At 43.8% G+C, this 12,499-nt stretch overlaps 1 long non-coding RNA gene across 3 annotated transcripts in view; it reads left to right on the top strand.

Moving 5' to 3' along the window:
* The window catches only part of LOC148777375 (uncharacterized), a 68,967-nt gene that overhangs the window by 51,441 nt on the left and 5,027 nt on the right, over positions 1 to 12,499 (top strand). Inside the window, exons 4-5 of one of the 3 annotated variants that reach the window (XR_016037866.1) lie at positions 4,112 to 4,176; positions 8,983 to 11,882. This is a non-coding gene — a long non-coding RNA (uncharacterized LOC148777375). Of the gene's footprint in view, positions 1 to 4,111; positions 4,177 to 5,146; positions 5,642 to 8,982; positions 12,470 to 12,499 lie in introns of those variants that run through there. The other 2 variants (XR_016037865.1, XR_016037864.1) reach the window with 2 other exon arrangements.

Here is a 12,499-nt window from a genome sequence, read left to right as displayed (position 1 = left end):
GAAAATCAAGAGCTAGGGGGGACTTCCCTGGCAGTTCTTTGGTGAAGACTGTGCTCCCAATGCAGGGGGCAAAAGTTTGATCCCTGGTCAGGGAACTAACGCTGCACATGCCACACATCCCCCCCTCCAAAATAAAAGAGTGTAGCGTGTCACAAAAACAGAGAAAACTTAGGAAATGAGGGAAAGACTGATTGTGTTGAGTGCAGCTGGGAGGAAAAGGAAGATGAGAACAGAGAAGCAACTGCAGAATTCGGCAAGATGGATGTCGTTTGTGACCAGAACACAGAAGCAGCTTTCACTGGAGTGCTCAAAATGGAAACCCAGTTAGGAGGTTTCAGAGAGAATGAGATGTGATAAAATAGAAACAACTTTCTCCCAAAGTTTGGCCATGAGCAGGGAGCAGAAGATGGAATGATATGCGTAGAGTTAAGGAAGGATATACATACAGTTGACCCTTGAACAACATGTGTTTGACCTGTGTGGGTCCAATTACATGGGATACTTTTTAATAGTAAATATTACAGTACTACACGATCCTCAGTTGGCTGAATCCAAGAATGTAGAAACACAGATATGAAGGAAATATGGATACCAAGCACTGATTGTAAATTATACTCGTATTTTTGAATGCAAAGATGGTCCATACCCATAGCCCCCATGTTGTTCGAGGATCTTTAAAAAGATATTTTAAAAGCTGAAAGGACACAATTGTATGCTGATGGGAAAGATCCAATAGAGGAAGGGGAAGCGATGATCAGGAGGGAGGGAAGGGTGATAAACTCAGGCATATAATCTGTGAGATGGTAAGTGGAGAGGGGTCCAGAGCACAGATGGAGGACTTGGCCTTTGACTTGAGCAGAGAGATTTAGAATACTTACAAGGACAGCATTGTAACTGGAAAAACAGCCAGAAAATATGAGTTTAGCTCCCAATAGGTCTGTGGATTTGGTGATAGGAAGGTGTCAAATGCTTCCCTTTCCCTAGTGAAGTATGAGACTGAAGTTGAGCAGAACAGAACACAGGTTTGAGAAGAGAAAAAATGATATGGAATAAATTCCTTGGAATATGAGAATATATGTTGACTGAGGAAACTTAGCAGGACTGTTGGGCAGAGTGGGGTGCCCATCTGAGGTCTGTGCAAGCCTCAGACATTGGCTCTTACTAAGTTCAGTAAAAAATCTGTTGGAAGAATGAGAGAGTTCACGTGGTCCTAGAAAAAGAAAGGCTAGAACACCAGGGACTAGCTTAGCACTGGGGAATCTCAAGAGCAAGAACACACGGACGGCAATTGTAGAATGCAAACATTGGGATAAATAAGTTCCATTCTCCCCACATCAAAATCCCAAGGAGAGAGCATCTGATTGGCCAGATGGAAGCCAAGAACAATGATTTAATTAAAAGTTTCATCAAGATTGTTCAGTGAGGGACAGCTACTTTGTCCAGGAAATCTGTGATGTGATCACACAAAGAAGAGGGAGAGGATGCTGGACAGACCAAAGCCAGGTAACTACTATGTGGTCACAAATTCAAGTGAAACCAGTCAGTAGGACTGTGTTTTCTCCAATAGTATTCAGCATCTTTGGGGCGAGCTCAGAGAAAGTGGGTCATTGGGACTGAGCTAAGTAAACACTGTGGAATAGGAGCTTATTACACTAATTAGACCTTACACAACCATAGGAGGAGCTGGGGAAGAAATGTCCAAATTTGGAGCTGAAGGATGAGAGAAAAGCCACTAACCAGCTCTGGCTCTGGTGACATGTAGACACTGGCAGGCTTTCTGTAAGCTAGCCACATCCAGCTGCTGTAGTCAGATTACAAAGGGGGCTGAGATAGAAGTCCATCACAGTTGTTGGTTCTCTGTGGCTACAGCTTTGGAGTTCACACCAGTGTGTCCCGGGTGTCCTGGCATCACTGTTGGACATCAGTGTCAGCAGTTGGGAAGAAGAGACCCAGAGCGAATCTCTGGCACTCTTGTGTCTGCCTTCAGGGTGTTACAACTGCTCTTTCACTTTGCCTCCCAATTCTTACACAGCTTTGCTTTTGGTCAGCTCATCCAACCAGTCCATTCTAAAGGAGATCAATCCTGGATGTTCATTGGAAGGACTGATGCTAAAGCTGAAACTGCAGTACTTTGGCCACCTCATGCAACAAGTTGACTCACTGGAAAAGACTCTGATGCTGGGAAAGGTTGGGGGCGGGAGGAGAAGGGGACGACGGAGAATGAGATGGCTGGATGGCATCACCAACTCTGTGGACATGAGTTTGAGTGAACTCCGGGAGTTGGTGATGGACAGGGAGGCCTGGCGTGCTGTGATTCGTGGGGTCGCAAAGAGTCGGACACGACTGAGCAACTGAACTGAACTGAACTGAACTGAACCCTGAACTGTTCAAAGGGATTCTGGGAAACATAGTTTCCAGTGTAAATAATAAAAAAGCACATATAAAATATGTGCCATATGATCTAGCAATCGCACTTCTGGGCATACACACCGAGGAAACCAGAATTGAAAGAGACACATGTACTCCAATGTTCATCGCAGCACTGTTTATAATAGCCAGGATATGGAAGCAACCTAGATGTCCATCTGCAGATGAATGGATAAGAAAGCTTTGGTACATATACGCAATGGAGTATTACTCAGCCATTAAAAAGAATGCATTTGAATCAGTTCTAATGAGGTGGATGAAACTGGAGCCTATTATACAGAGTGAAGTAAGACAGAAAGAAACGCACCAATACAGTATACTAACACATATATATGGAATTTAGAAAGATGGAAATATAACCCTGTATACGAGACAGCAAAAAAGATACAGTTGTATCGAACAGTCTTTGGGACTTTGTGGGAGAGGGTGAGGGTGGGATGATTTGAGAGAATGACATTGAAACATGTATGTTGTCATATGTGAAACGAATCAGCAGTTCAGGGTCAATGCATGTTACAGGATACTCGGGGCTGGTGTGCGGGGATGACCCAGAGGGAGGATAAAGGGAGGAGGGAGGTGAGAGGGGGGGTTCAGGAGGGGGAACTCATGTACACCTGGGGTGAATTCATGTCAATGTATGGCAAAACCAACCAATATAATATTGTCAAATAAAAAAATAATAATAATAATAATAATAATATTATAATTAATGAATAATATTATAATGTGATTGACATATAGTCAATATTATAGTAGTGAAAATCATTTAAACAATATAATTTTATAATAATAATATAAAAACCCATATAAAAATACAGCATGGTAAGGATAATAGAAAACAAGAGAGACAAAAGATTTAGTGTATTTTCAGGGGAGTTACTATCATAATGGACCATAGAATCCAGAATATGGGGACCATATGAATCGGCAGTGAGAAGCTCAAAGAATTATTGCATTAGAGGCACTAGAGTATGCTAGCTGTAAGGATAAAAGATAATAGTGGGTTATGAATTTGAGGTCTGGGTTGTGTTCTGATTACTGATGATTGGGAGGTCTAGGGTGACTGAGGTGATGGAGACCAGAGTTGGAAGAATCATTCATATGGATATTGAGGTCGCTGAAAATGGTGGCCAGGAGGGGACCAAAGAGAAAGTCCGTGAGCGAGCCTGGAGCTGAAGTCCCTGTGAGCGTGTGGCAGTGACGGGCAAGCTGTCAGGTACAGCAGTTAGGACTGGTGGAGACTGAGCTTGAAAGAACTGGAGAGTTTCAAGTAGAAAAAAAGAGAAGAGGTTTTAAAATGGTGACAGAAAGCAAGGAGGGCTCCTGTTCAGTTCATGCCCTGAGGTACTTGAGGATGAGGTGGGTGGAATGGACTGTCTTCTGAGAGCATTGTGGGGAGTGGGGACCAGGGACAGGAGGGAAAGCCATATTTCAAACCCAACGAAAAGAGGCGGAAGAGGCATTCAGGGAAGAGGTGAGAATACAGGGGACCGTGCGGGGCACTCAACATGTGTTCCAAGAGGGCACAATGAAATGTATCCCCAGAGGGGACGGGTGAGTCAGATTAGTTGTAATTATATTACAACTTTTCAGTTGCAAATGTCAGAGATCCAACTCAAGCCAGATTAATTAATGAAGATTAATTAAATTAATTAATTAAGAGAATTTATTTGCTCATCTACAGGCAGACCTCAGAGATATTGCGGGTTCAATTTCAGGCCACTGCAATAAACTGAATATTGCAATAAAGTAAGTGACATGAACTTTTTTGGTTTCCAGGTATAAAAGTTGTGTTTTTACAATATGCAAGCTGTATAGTATACAGTATCTATACACTGTGTGCAATAATATCATTGTCAAGAAAACAGAGTACACACTCTTAAAATGTGCGTGTGTTCTCAGTTGCTTCAGCCGTGTCCAGCTCTTTGAAACCTCGTGGACTGTAGACTGCCAGGCTCCTCTGTCCATGGAATTCTCTGGGCAACAATACTGGAGTGGGTTGCCATGCCCTTCTCAAGGGGACCTTCCAGACCCAAGGATTGAATCTGTGTCTCCTGAATCTCCTGAATTGGAGGCAGATTCTTTACCACTCGGAAACCCTAATTTAAAATACTTTATTGCTGATGCTGCTGTTAAGTCACTTCAGTCGTGTCCGACTTTTTGCGACCCCATATACGGCAGCCCACCAGGCTCCCTGTCCCTGGGTTTCTCCAGGCAAGAACACTGGAGTGAATTGCCATTTCCTTCTCCAATGCAAGAAAGTGAAAAGTGAAAGGGAAGGCGCTCAGTCGTGTCTGACTCTTAGCGACCCCATGGACTGCAGCCCACCAGGCTCCTCCATCCATGGGATTTTCCAGGCAAGAGTACTGGAGTGGGCTGCCATTGCCTTCTCCACTTTATTGCTAGAAAATACTAACCATCTGAGTTGTCATTTTGCTGGTAGAGGCCCCGTTGTTAATGGCTGTTGACCGATCAGGGAGGTGGTTGCTGGGGGAGGGGGTGAGAGTAATTGTGACTATTTTTTTAAGAATAAGACCACAATGAAGTGTGCCACATCGACTGATTCTTCCTTTCACAAATGATTTTTCTGTAGCATGCAATGCTGTTTGACAGCATTTCCCCACAATTCTTTCAAAATTGGAGTCAATCCTCTCAAACACGGCTGCTGCTTTATCAACTAAGCTTATGTAATGTTCTCAATCCTTTGTTATCATTTCAGAAATCATGGCATCTTCCCCAGGAGTAGATTCCATCTCAAGAAACTAATTTCTTCACACGTCAATAAGCAACTCATTGTCCATTAAAGTTTTATCATGAGATTGCAGCAATTTAATCCCACCTTCAGGCTTCATTTCTCATTCTCCTGCTATTTCCACCACCTTGGCAGTGACTTTGCTACTGAAGTCTTGAGCCCCTCAGAGTCATCCATGAGGTTTGGAACCAGCTTATTCCAAACTCCTGTTAATGTTGATATTTTGACCTTGTCTCATGAATCATATTGGAGAAGGAACTGGCAACCCACTCCAGTGTTCTTGCCTGGAGAATCCCGGGGATGGCGGAGTCTGGTCGGCTGCTGTCTATGGGATCGCACAGAGTTGGACACGACTGAAGCGACGCAGCAGCAGCAGCGGCAACATGAATCATAATGTTCTTTTCTTTCTTTCTTTTTTATGTGGACCATTTAAAAAGTCTTCATTGAATTTGTTATAATATTGCTTTGCCTTATATTTTAGTTTTTGGTCACCAAGCATGTGGGATCTCAGCCTCCCAACCAGGGATTGAACCCACATGCCCTGCATTTTTGAAGGTGAAGTCTGAACCACTGGACAGCAAGGGAAGTCCCCCTAATGTTCTGAATGGCATCTAGAATGGGAAATTCCCTCTAGAAGGTTTTCAATTGCCTTTGCCTAGATCCATCAGAGGAATCACTCTCTACAGCAGTGATAGCTTTTCAACATCTACTTCTTTTTTTTTTACTTCCTGGACTCCATTCACTCTTAATTCACTTTTAATCTATTTTACTTTTTATTATGAAATGCATCATCCATAAAAAAGAATATATAAAGCATACACATATTTTTTTTAATTGTAAAGAAAATACCCACGTTCTCATACATACCCTCATTATGAAATGATAGAACATTAATTCTTCATGAGACCTCTTCCTTTCCCCAGATGTAATCACTATTTTAACTTTTGCAACAATCACTGTTATAAGTTTATAACATCTACTTCTTAAATAATAAGACTTGAAAGTCAAAATGAACCCTTTATTCTTGGGCTACAGAATGAATGCTGTATTAACAGGACTAAAAGCAACACTAATCTCATTGTCTACCTCCATCACAGCTCTTGTGACCAAGTGCATTGACAATAAGCAGTAACATTTTCCTGAGCAGTAGATCTCAACAGTGGGCTTAAAGTTTTTGGTAAACCATGTTGTAAACAGATGTGCTGTCATCCTGGCTTTGTTGTTCCATTTATAGAGCACAAGCAGAGTTAATTTAGCACTTTTTTGGAATGGTCAATGAGCACTGGCTTCAACTTAATATCACCAGCTGCACTGGCCTCTAACAAGACAGTAAGCTTGCCCTTTGAAGCTTAGGAACCAGGCACTGACTTCTCCTCTCTAGCCTTGAAAATCCTAGATGACATCTTCTTCCAATATGGGCCTGTTTTGTCTACAAGGATAATCTGTTGTTTAGTGGAGCCACCTTCACTAGTCATCTTAGCTAGATCTTCTGGATAACTCGCTGTAGCTTCTACACCAGCCCTAGCTGCGTCACCTTGTACTTTTGTGCTATAAATACAGCTTCTTTTCTTAAACCTCATAAGCCAACCTCTGCTAGCTTCGAGTTTTTCTTCTGCAGCCTCCTTAGCTCTCAACCTTTATAGAACTGAAGAGAACTGGGGCCTTGCTCTGGACTACTGGTGTTCAGTTGCTAAGTCACATCTGACTCTCCGTGACCCCATGGACTGCAGCTCGCCAGGCTTCCCTGTCCTTCACCATTTCCCGGAGTTTGCTCCAGTTCATGCCATGGATCAGACCCTGGTTAAGGGAATGTTGTGGCTGGTTTGATTGTCTCTCCAGACTACTGAAACTCTCTTCATATCAGCAGTGAGACTGTTTTGCTCTCTTATCATTCATATATTCCGTGGAATACCAGTTTTAATTTCCTTCAAGAAACTTTCCTTTGCATATACAGCTTGCCTAAGTGTTTGACCAAGAGGTCTAGTTTTCATCCTATCTTGGCTTTCACTATACCTTCCTCACTAAGCTTAATCATTTCTAGCTCTTAATTTAAAGAAATATGCAATCCTTTTCCCTTGAATGCTTAGAGGCCATTGTAGGGTTACTGACTGGCCTAATTTCAATGTAATTATGTCTCAGGGAATAGGGAGACTTGAAGAGGGCGGGGTGAGCAAGAGAGGGGGAGAGACAGATGGGGAGGTGGATAGAGAAGAAGGAAAAAAAAGAAAAGGAGAGAGAGACATGAGGGAACAGCCAGGCAGTGGAGCAATTATACCATACTCAAACTTTATCCCTGCTAGCCTGGCAGTAAAGAATCTACTTGCAATGCAGGAGACATGGGTTCAATCCCTGGATTGGGATGATCCCCTAGAGAAGGTAATAGCAACCCACTCCAGTATTCTTGTCTGGGGAATCCCATAGACAGAGGAGCCTGGCGGTCCATGGGGTCGCAAAGAGTCGGACACAATTGAGCAACTGAACACTCACACACAACCTTTATTGATCAAGTTCACGGTCTTCTGTGAGTCTGGCGCATCCCCTCAGTCTCTCAGCTTCTCTGTGTTGGCTCTATTCTCAAGCAACCTCTCCCCAACCAGTGAGCAGATGGCTGCCCAACATCTCCAGGTGGATGTGGTCCTCACTGCCTGCTTCTTCCCTTCCACACCAATGAAATCCCAACCTGAGCCATACACGATGGTTAACATGGGGGTGTCTCTAAGTGGCCATGGTCCTGGGTCCACTGCCCACCCCTGGTAGACAGAACCCACCAGAACCTCATGTTGGTGAGTAATGGAATGGTTCTTCAGAGGAAGACTGCGATGCTGTCATCAAGAGAAGGACAGGGTACTGGATGGCAAAACATGGGCTGTTCACATGTTGTTGTTTAGTCGCTCAGTCGTGTCTGACTCTTTGTGATCCCACAGACAGTATTCCACCAGGCTTCTCTGTCCATGGGATTACCCAGGCCACAATACTGGAGTGGGTTGCCATTTGCTCCTCCAGGGGATCTTTCTGACCCAGTGATGGAACCCGTGTCTCCTGCATTGGCAGGCAAATTTTTACCACTGAGCCACCAGGAAACTCACCAGGCTATCTACATGGGTACCTACATAGCTGGATGCAGCTAGGGTCAGGTTGATACTGAATCACTGCAGAGGCTGGGATTTGGACTTCTTGTGACCCCTGAGGAAAACAAGGATATGAGGCATGATAGGGTTGGCACTGATAACTTCTTAGGGGAAGTGGGCAATCTTCATGTTAGCCTGAATACCCAGAGCACTAGAATGGGAACTTGGGCATGGCGCCACCTAGTGCTGTGTCAAGGCACATAGCAGGGAAAACCAAGGCACAAAATGGCCTCCCTGTAGTGGCCGGCCCCTTCCACTCCAGGGAGTCTGTGGTCTAGGAGATGTACAGAGTCATTTGCAAATGTCTGAAAGCAGTGGGGAGAAAAAGCTAAGGGCCATGGAATTGATAGCAGCTCTTGGCAAGTTGCAGAACTCAGAAAGAGGAGGCAAGGTAATCTACGTGGCTCCAGAGCAAAATCAGCAGCTGTGTGTGAGAGCTGGAGGAAGGTTTTGAGCTAATAATTACAAGCAGAACTGTCTAGTGTAGAAGTGGCTTTCTTCCAAGGTAGTGAGTTCCCTGTGCCTAGAACTGTTTAAATAGTGATTTGAATGCTTCTAGTCAGAGATAGTTTTCTGTGATTGTGGTTTCAGTCTGTCTGCCCGCTAATGTCATCTCTCAGTGCCTACCATCTTACTGGGGTTTCTCTGACCTTGAACATGGGTTATCTCCTCTAGGCCGCTCATACAAGAACACAAGAGAAGACTCTACACATGGACATCACCAGATGCTCAACACAGAAATCAGACTGATTATATTCTTTGCAGCCAAAGATGGAGAAGCTCTGTACAGTCAGCAAAAACAAGACAGGGAGCTGACTGTGGCTCAGATCATTAACTCCTTATTGCCAAATTCAGACTTAAATTGAAGAAAGTAGGGAAAACCACTAGACCATTCAGATATGACCTAAATCAAATCCCTTACTATTATACAGTGGAAGTGAGAAATAGATTTAAGGGACTAATCTTATAGATAGAGTGCCTGATGAACTATGGATGGAGGTTCGTGACACTGTATAGGAGACAGGGACCAAGACCATCCCCAAGAAAAAGAAATGTAAAAAAGCAAAATGGCCTTCTGAGGAGGCCTTACAAATAGCTGTGAAAAGAAGAGAAGCAAAAAGCAAAGGAGAAAAGGAAAGATATAAGCATCTGAATGCAGAGTTCCAAAGAATAGCAAAGAGAAATAAGAAAGCCTTCCTCAGTGATCAATGCGAAGAAATACAGGAAGAAAACAGAAAGGGAAAGATTAGAGATCTCTTCAAGAAAATTAGAGACACCAAGGGAACATTTCATGCAAAGATGGTCTCAATAAAGGACAGAAATGGTATAGACCTAACAGAAGCAGAAGATATTAAGAAAAGGTAGCAAGAATACACAGAAGAACTGTACAAAAAAGATCTTTACAACCAAGATAATCATGACAGTGTGATCACTCACCTAGAGCCAGACATCCTGGAATGTGAAGTCAAGTGGGCCTTAAGAAGCATCACTATGAACAAAGCTAGTGGAGGTGATGGAATTCCAGTTGAGCTATTTCGAGTCCTGAAAGATGATGCTGTGAAACTGCTGCACTCAATATGCAGCAAATTTGGAAGACTTGGCAGTGGCCACAGGACTGGAAAAGGTCAGTTTTCATTCCAATCCCAAAAAAGGCAATGCCAAAGAATGCTCAAACTACTGCACAATTGCACTCATCTCACATGCTAGCAAAGTAATGCTCAAAATTCTCCAAGCCAGGCTTCAGCAATACATGAACCATGAACTTCCAGATGTTCAAGCTGGTTTTAGAAAAGGCAGAGGAACCAGAGATCAAATTGCCAACATCCGCCTGATCATCAAAAAAGCAAGAGAGTTCCAGAAAAACATTTCTGCTTTATTGAGTATGCCAAAGCCTTTGACTGTGTGGATCACAAGAAACTGTAGAAAATTCTGAAAGAGATGGGAATACTAGACCACCTGACCTGCCTCTTGAGAAATCTGTATGTGGGTCAGGAAGCAACAGTTAGAAATGGACATGGAACAACAGACTGGTTCCAAATCGGGAAAGGAGTACGTCAAGGTTGCATATTGTCACCCTGCTTATTTAACTTATATGCAGAGTACATCATGAGAAACGCTGGGCTGGAGGAAGCACAAGCTGGAATCAAGATTGCCAGGAGAAATATCAATAACCTCAGATATGCAGATGACACCACCCTTATGGCAGAAAGTGAAGACAAACTAAAGAGCCTCTTGATGAAAGTGAAAGAGGAGAGTGAAAAAGTTGGCTTAAAGCTCAACATTCAGAAAACTAAGATCATGGTATCCGGTCCCATCACTTCATGGGAAATAGATGGTGAAACAATGGATACAGTGTCAGACTTTATTTTGGGGGGCTCCAAAATCACTGTGGATGCTGATTGCAGCCATGAAATTAAAAGACACTTACCCCTTGGAAGGAAAGTTATGACCAGCCTAGACAGCATATTAAAAAGCAGAAATATTACTTTGCCAACAATGGTCCTTCTAGTCAAAGTTATTGTTTTTCCAGTGGTCATGTATGAATGTGAGAGTTGGACCATAAAGAAAGCTGAGCACCGAAGAATTGATGCTTTTGAACTGTGGTGTGGGAGAAGACTCTTGAGAGTCCCTTGGACTGCAAGGAGATCCAACAAGTTCATCCTAAAGAAGATCAGTCCTGAATGTTCATCAGAACGACTAATGTTGAAGCTGAAACTCCAATACTTTGGCCACCTGATGCGAATAATTGACTCATTTGAAAAGGCCCTGATGTTGGGAAAGATTGAGGGCGGGAGGAGAAGGGGACGACAGAGGATGAGATGGTTGGATGGCATCACTGAACATGAGTTTGGTGTTCAACTCCAGGAGTTGGTGATGGACAAGAAAGCCTGGCATGCTGTAGCCATGGGGTCTCAAAGAGTTGGACAGGACCGAGTGACTGAACTGAGTCAGAGATGTCATATAAAGGCTCCTATTGAATCTGAGCTAACTCTGGGAGACAGTGAAGGACAGAGCAGCCTGATGAACCATAGTCCATGAAGCCATGGAGTAAGACATGACCCCGTGGATTGCAGCCCCCCAGGCTCCTCTGTCCATGGGATTCTCCAGGCAAGAAGACTAGAACGGGTGGCCACTCCCTTCTCCAAGTGATCTGCCCAACCCAGGGATCGAACCCAGGTCTCCCACATTGCAGGCAGATTCCTTACCATCTGAGCCACCAGGGAAGCCCCAACACTCACTCTGGGACACAGTGGAGGACAGAGGAGCTGGGCATGCTACAGTCCATGAGGTCGCAAAGACTTAGCCACTGAACAACAAACGTCATTTTGGAAATCAAGCCAGACACTTTTAAGGTAGCTTCCAGATTTAAACTCTGTGACTTGATTCATACTCGGAAGAAATCATCAGCCAAATAGTACAATGGCTAACTGTTGCCTTTGCCAGCCTCTCACTTCCCTTTTCTGACTCCTTTTATCCGTCTCCAGGAACTTCCATCCCATCCCCATGCTGCTGTCATGACACCCACTGGATTCTCAGCTGGGTCGGCTCTCTAGATATCATGTTCCTGCTGCCAAGTAAGTCCTCTTCTTCCCCATCAAAATGACCAGACTCTGACAAACAGCCTTCTGTTGACAAACAGGGAAAATGTAAACTGACACCACGAATGGCCGAATTTGAGAAACTGAGCCCTATTGGAGGAACTATAAACTTATTTATAACCAGTCTGTATCATACATTCTGAATCACTTTTCATTTATTAGCTTCTGTGTTCACTCTTAAATGTGTTTTGGTTAATTTGGTCTCCTTTAATCAGAGAGTTAGCATCTGCAGGCAGGAGTGTTATGATGTAATCTTCTGAATCCTGCACACAAACCTTGTATTTCAGTTATAGGAGGCTATTGGATTAAAATCAAGGTAAGTCCTATTCATGAACTAGCTTGTCCACTTGTTCACAATGCCTGCCATCCACACCCCAGGCACTGATACAGCTAGGGAGTATGGTGAAAGGGCTTCCCAGGTGGCTCTGCAGTAAAGAATCCACCTGCCGATGCAGGAGACACAGGTTTGATCCCTGGGCCGGGAAGATCTCCTGGAGAGAAAAAGGGCAGCCAACTCCAGTATTCTGGCCTGGGAAATCCCATGGACAGAAGAACCATGTGGATCACAGTCCTGCTGCTTCTGCTGCTAAGTC

The sequence above is a fragment of the Moschus berezovskii genome, chromosome 7 (genome assembly GCF_049115385.1).
Source record: "Moschus berezovskii isolate FMDL1 chromosome 7, NW_MosBer_1.0, whole genome shotgun sequence".
In the NCBI taxonomy this organism is placed as follows: domain Eukaryota; kingdom Metazoa; phylum Chordata; class Mammalia; order Artiodactyla; family Moschidae; genus Moschus; species Moschus berezovskii.
Note: the sequence above shows the minus strand (reverse complement) of the source record. Positions and strands in the feature narration are given on the sequence as shown.